This window comes from Nanorana parkeri, unplaced genomic scaffold, assembly GCF_000935625.1.
Source record: "Nanorana parkeri isolate BGI_ZX_2015 unplaced genomic scaffold, ASM93562v1 scaffold1, whole genome shotgun sequence".
In the NCBI taxonomy this organism is placed as follows: Eukaryota; Metazoa; Chordata; class Amphibia; order Anura; family Dicroglossidae; genus Nanorana; species Nanorana parkeri.
Window position 1 is genome coordinate 7508774 of NW_017306269.1, and position 7299 is coordinate 7516072.

The window sequence follows — 7299 nt, forward strand, 5'->3', positions numbered from 1 at the left end:
GCTGCGTGAGTGACAGCTGGCTCTGCCTATCAAGAGGCAGAGCCAGCTATACCCGCCCCCTCCCCCGTCCGTTCTGCCAGTCAGCGCTGGAGGATCGGACAGGGGAAATCTCTGCAGGAAGCTGTGAGTGACAGTCACGGCTCTCTGCAGGGACAGGATCGAGAAGTGAGCGAGCGAGCGACGGTATGTGTTCGCTCACTTCCTCACTTGTCACACTATTGAGCCGACGTGTGACAGTTTCATTGTCACATGTCGGCTAGAACTATGAGGCTGAGTGATTTTCACTTGCCTCATAGTTCTCCTTTAAACAGATATAAAAGACACAACTTAATGCAGGACTGTATTCATTAGAGAGACCCTGTGGCCAGACCATTCATTTTATATAACGTATTTAAGGCATTTTATTTGCCTATAGAAGCCTCTCTTGTATAGACATCTAAAAGCCCTGAAACTGCTGCTGGGCGCTGCCATGTTTGATGTGAAATCAGGAGCCACAGCAGAGCTGCCACTCAACTGAAACTCTATATTTTTTCCCCTTCGATCCTCCCAGACAGTTACATAATCATTACTGAAAAGGAAAAACACTGCAAGTAAGCATTTAAAGTACTTATCTGTTTCTGTGCTTTTACCTGCAATTTGTTTTAAGATGGTGAAGATGTCTCTTTATTATCAAGCCCTGCTACCTTTTATTTCTTTTGCTGATTACATTGGAAAGGCCCACATTCTTACCTTATGCGCTAAGTAATAAAAAAAAAAACCCTAGTGAATATGCTGGCACTATTGTAAGTAATAATAATGTTGTCAGAGTAAAACTCCAGACACAAATGTATTTATTATTGGACAGAACAGAGAAGAGTTAGAACCTAATGTTTTTTGCTTTCTGTTCACCCATAAGGAAAATTTCCCTTTACTTTCCTGTATCACAAGACAAGAAGCAAGGTGACATACCCCCCTTCCCGGTAGACTTTGGGCAGTAAAAAAACCTTTAAAGTGTAGTTCCACTTTTGCAGCCAAATTGGGATAACACCTTTTTCATGTTCTACATGGAACTACATGTTCCTATTCACATTGCACAAAAAATATAAAAAACACTTCTGCTTAAATTTTTGGTGCTTTTTTTCTTGCTTAAAAATCCTATCTATAAAATAATTTGCAAAAAAAAATCCTACCTAGCTCCCCTCCCAATGTAATGTTAAACCTCCTACACCGTTCCCTGCGGAGAGAGGCTGGAGGGATCAATCTAAGAGCAAGCCGGGATTGTGGTTTGGGTGAGTATAACTTTAATTCAAGAAGCTCTTGGACGATTTCCTTAGACCATAACATACAAGGGTACAGGTACTCCTAAGAACAAGATCACACATGGACTCATACACACGCACACACCAGCAGAACCATATGCATACACGCAATAGGTTGGACTTGATGGACTTGTATCTTTATTCACCTCAAATACTATGTAACTATGTAACTTTGTTATTTTAGCTTCCTAGGCAAAACAAGCACTTATGCCTTGTAATGTGGAGTTCTGGTTTAGGGCCCATTCACACCACATCCAGACCAGGTCAGATTGTTTCTGGACCCAAAATGCATCCTAATGTATCCCTATGCTATTTCTGGCCTCTGTTCCCACCAGCACAGTCCGTTCCGGACCAGAAAAATACTGCACGTCTCATTTTGTCTGGTCTGGAATGCATAGAAATGCATCAAAAACGTATGGACCGCACCTGAAAGCCCATTTTAAGCTTTAAAAAAAACCACAAAAAAAAACCCCAGCTCTGGAACGCGGCAAAAACGTGAAGCACAGCGTTCCAGATCTGGTCCGGAAAATGGTGTGAACTCAGCCTAAGGTGAAAGCTGTGGGAAGTTGTGTTTATTCTAATTAACCCTGTCTGTAATGTGCTCATTATCAATTGTAAACCAGATTGGAATGTCTGTGCTAACAAAGGCTTAAAGAAAAACTCTGGGCATGTAAAAAAGTAACCACCCCCGCACACACACACACACTGGAGGGATTTAATGCTCATTTGTCTATGGTGTAAAATAAAAAAGATATACTCACCCGATCTTTGGTTGCTAGTGCGGTCCCTGTAGTCTATTCATCACCCGACTCTGGCAGTCTAAGGATCCATGACGGCAGCATGTCCTTTGACTTGCATTGGACGTGAAGACACCGAGGAACATTCCTCAGCCGAGGGGGTGAGACGAGAAGAGCGTCGAATACTAGAGGATCTAGGATCAGGTGGGTGTATCACTTAACCCTTGCGGTGTGGGGGTAACCCCACTGCAAGGGTTAATTTTTTTTACATGCCTGGAGTTTAAATACTATAGAAGCATTGGATGTTAATAAGAGGAAGCTCTGTATGTCCCTCAGTTTGTTCCTCTACTTTCACTTTCAAACTGCACAGAGTTTCTGGAAACGTGCACAAAGTCCTTCATCAAAGAAATAGCTAAAAGTTGAGATTTAAAAATAATTTTTTCTTCAGGTATGCTGTATAAATAGGAACACATATAGTTGGGTTTTTAAATGAAAAATTGGAAATACACTTTAACCGCTTGAAGACCAGATGTTTACACCCCCTTCCCGGCCAGGTCATTTTTCAGTATTCAGCGCTGCGGTACTTTCACTGACATTTATTCCATCACGTAACGATTATTACCCAATTTTTTTGGTAAAATATAAAAGACTGGGTCACGTTGGGTAATCAGACACCAAAACATGTCAAGCTTTAAAATTGCGTGCACCAGCGAAATCGCAAAAAGCTACCATACCCAAAATTGACCACAGGCGACGCTTCATAAGCTTTTACCGCTCATCAGTTTAGTGTTTAGTTTAATCAGTGATTAATGGCCCTAAAATTATTGTTCTCACTGCGACGTTCACGGCGATATATAACATGTACGGCTTTAAGGGGCGCAATCCTCGTTTACGCATGTATGCGCACCCAACGCATGTTTTCATGCGTGTATGTATGTAATTGTGTTTTTTTTTTTAATTATTTTTCATGTGTGACTTAAAAATGTTTTATGCATCTTTAATTTTGTTTCACTTAACTTTATTGCAGAAAACCCCCTTTAAGAAAACCCCCTATGTGATAGCAAAGAGGATATGACAGGTCCTCTTTATGAAGACATCAGGGGTCTCCAAGACTCCTAATGTCACCTAGGACCCCCCAAAGAAGCTGATGAAGCAGAGAGGGACGGACCAGCAGCTTATACAAGCGATCCGCCGGCTGTATAGCCGACGGATTGCTTGTATGTTAAGGCCCCGTTCACATTGAGCGATTTATCGCGCGGTAATTCCCGCGATATCGCGGCTATTTACTGCGCGATATCGCTCTTCAATGGGGCAAAGGGTCCTGCTGTCGCGGGTCGTGTGTTGCTACAGCAGGACACTTTTTGGAGCGGATTTTGCCGCGATTCTCGCTTGCTCAATGCAAGCATTTGCGCGATATCGCGCGACAAACGCGTGATTTGCGAACCGCTCAATGTGAACGGGGCTTAACAGGCATCGCTGCCTGTTTTTGAATTAAGGCAGTTTCCCGCGCGCGAGTGGGGGGTCCTGGCGGGACGTTTAAATAAGCCTGCTCAGATCTAGAGTATTTTTACAATGGCCGGCCAGGAGGCGGTTAAAGGTGTTTGAAACCTAACAGAGTTGTAATTGCTGTTTCCCCACTGTGATGTTTTCCCACTGTCCCACTGGTACCGGTCCCCAGTGCAGGAAATCTTCCTAACATGGACACAAAAGGCAATAAACACTTGACAACCCTTACCGACTGCATCCAAAACAAAATAAAAGTTATTGCTGGCATTGGGTGCAAAGGAGAAAACAAAATTCCACAGCTTTGGTCTAAGGGGGAAAAAGGTGTAGCTGCCTGGCAGGTGTGGCGAGTGAAAACCCTAAGGATAATAATGTAATAATTAGGGATGCACCGATACGCGTCTAAATGCTCCGATAGCCCCGATACCGGAACATCCGGCCAGAGGGAGATTTCTTCTGACCGGTAGTGCCGCGAGGGAACATGGAGCTGGCTTCCCGGCCAATCAGGAAGCCGGGCGGTGGGTAATGACTCGCCGCCTGGCTTCATGATTGGCCGTGAAGCCGATTCCATGCTGTGTGGCCGGCGTAATGCTGATTGGCCGTGAAGCTGGCTTACGAGCAAATCAGCATCGAGCCGGCCAAACAGCATTGGGACGGCTTCCTGATTAGCCAGGAAGCCAGCTCAATGCTAATTGGCTGGGAAACCCACACAAGCACAGGGAGAACATGCAAACTCCTTGCAGATAGCGCCCTGACCAGTAAGGCTGCAACAAATGATAATCTTTATAACTAATTAGTTGGACTATTATTTTTTGGATTAATCAGATAAAAAATTAAATAAAACCATCCTTAATTTAAAATAAAATACACAAATGCAGTGTTACAAACAAAGTTTACTTCAGAATAAAACTGCATGCACAATTTTTTGCAAGCGCACTGCACTGGAACGGACGCCATTGCAGTACCGTGCGTTCCAGTGCGGGCGCTGACATTGTGAAAAGGGAGGCGCGTTTGGGGTGCCAGTAAAATGAATGGAACTGCAAAGCACCTCCAGCAGCAAAATGTGTCAGGCTGAAACCAAAAATGACTTTTTTTACCCACCATTTTATAATTGTTTTTTTTTTTTTTTATCATTTTGTAAGCACATGGTGCTCGAATAGCTTCAGCCAGGGAATGGCAGCTGCCAGTGGCAAGATTCTGCAGACGGCAGATGGATGTAAATACAGCAGGTGCAATAACCAGTCTGCTATTGGCCATTTAAAAGTGCAGTCGCCAATAGCATGTTGCTATTGTACCCGCCCACTGCTTGCTGTGCCCTCCTCCCAGCGTGGAGGAGAGAGCTAGGGGATCCAACCAACTAATCAATAATGAGAATAGTTGACAACTATTCTCATCGAATTATTGATTAGTTGGTTGCAGCCCTACGGACTGGGATTTGAACCAGGGGCCCACAAATACTGCAATGCAAAAGTGCCAACCACTAAAGTGATCTGTTAATGCATGGTTTAAGGCAACCCTTTCATTGTGAAAGGGCTGCCAATGCACCACAGCAGACAGAAAAAGTGCACAACCCTTTCTCCCAAAATGCAGCACACTACAACACACAGTATGCACATTTTATTACACTACTCACCTTAAAGAAAGCCTGCCACGAGAGAATTATAGGAGCTGTCAGTAGGTTGGGATGCCATTCACACTAAATGGCACTGTAACAACTGCATTGGCATGCATTGTGGCAATGCGCATGTTGCCACAACGCGCAGGTGTAAATGGATCAACTGTTGCCAGCATGTTTTTATTGCCTATGGAGTGGCAGATGACAACATCGTGCTGGAAGATGCAAAAACATACGGCTGGAACACTGATCAATTACACCTCCAATATTCCAGAGTCTTTCTGCTGCTTGTGCTACATGATTGCCAACGTTCAAGAAAAGAAAGAAAGAAAAAAGCAGGACAACACCTCCCGCAATAGAAAAGACAAAAAACCAACTGCAGCCCTTGCATGTCAAGACAGTCTAAAAAGTGGTCCTGCAGCAAGACCCCATTCACACGTGCAGTTTTCCGCACATATTGGGCCGTACGCACGGACTGTGCATTGTTCAGACTATTGCGGCGGCCGCGGGTTACGAAACCGTGCCTCCCACATAATAGTTCAAGCGTAATAGCTGCAAACGTGCAGAATCCACGCGTATATTGTTTGCGCAGTTTCGTTAGTTTTCATTCTGCACGGTTTTCCCTGCGCAAAAATACTACCGTTATGTGAATGGAGCCTCAGAGGGACAGTCAGCAACTAACATGGTAGATATGCGCACGTTACAAGACTTTGAAAAAGGCAAAACGTTTGCAAGTGCAATTAAATCTGCAGTACGGCTATATGTGAGCTATTGTTCTGTTATCAGTCATCTTAGACAAAGGCGTGCTGTGTCCTTCCACAGGATTACTAAACAGGAAGTCTGCTGTACACTGGGAAATCATCATGAATGCAATTTATCTTACACATTGTCTGGCAGCCCTGATAAGCTTCAGAGATTTAAAAAAAATATTTGCTATTCCTTCTTTGCATATATTACATTTTATATATATACACACACACACACACACACACAAGCAGTTAAACTTCTGGGTAGGATCTGATGGCTGTAAGAAAAGCAGTTTTAGTGATGGAACAGCGCCTCTAGTGGTCACCAAAATAAATGCAGTTCAAAAGGATTTTACTAAGCTGCCTACCACACACACAAAGTTCCATTAGTTTAAACACTGTTGCAAACATGGCAGTACAAATACATTTATTGGTTGCAACCGATCCATTTGCTTGGATATTCCAAATCACTGTACTTAACGTGAGCAGAGCATAAAAACTGGGCTAAACAACTTACGTATGACAGTTTGCCAAAGCACAGAACTCAAACTTTAAAAAAAAAAATTAAAATACTGTTTTCACTCTGGACTTTGTGATTGTTTTTTGCACTGAACAATTTTTTTTTATGTGTTTATTTTTATTGCTACTTGCAACTTTTATATTCCGATTCTTGTCTCTATGCAATGATTTGTTAACTTGTTAAAAATAAATAAAAATATATTGAGGGAAAAAAAATACTGTTTTCACTTTTTTTCATTGCATATTAGTTTTGCAGAAATGCAATAAAGTCGTCGCTTCCTCTCTACATGTACTCCAGTGATGACTGCACTTAGGGCTTCTTAATGCCGACAACGGGGGGGGGGCATGCAAAAGGTGTTATGAAGAGGCCACTTGTAGTCTCCATTGGGAGACAGGGACAGGAGTGTTGCACCCAATAACAGGAAGTGCCCAAACAAGGACTTTCATTGCATGATATTATTTTAAGGGAAGCTGCAGAATAAAAAAATATTAAACATGTGACTGTGTTTACATATACTTTTTAGGTTGCATTCATCAATGCAGTGTAGTAAGCAATGTATATAACCAAGAACCGTTTAAAGCGAGCCTGTCATGCAAGAAACAAGAAGGCCTTTGCTTCAATAGAAGTCTCCGACAAGCAACTTCCAGATTTGACACTCAAATACTGAAACCAAAAATGTTTGCCTAACACCCAGGCAGCTAGCATTACCCTGTAGAAGATCAGCAATGACAGCTCCTATAATTCTCTGGTGGCAGGCTTTCTTTAAAGTGAGTAGTCTAATAAAAGCTGTTTGATAAGGTGCGTCGTTGCACTTGAAAATATTTACTTTGCATTATTTAATTCAAAAAAAAAAAAAAAAACCTCCTTAGAAAATTGTTTC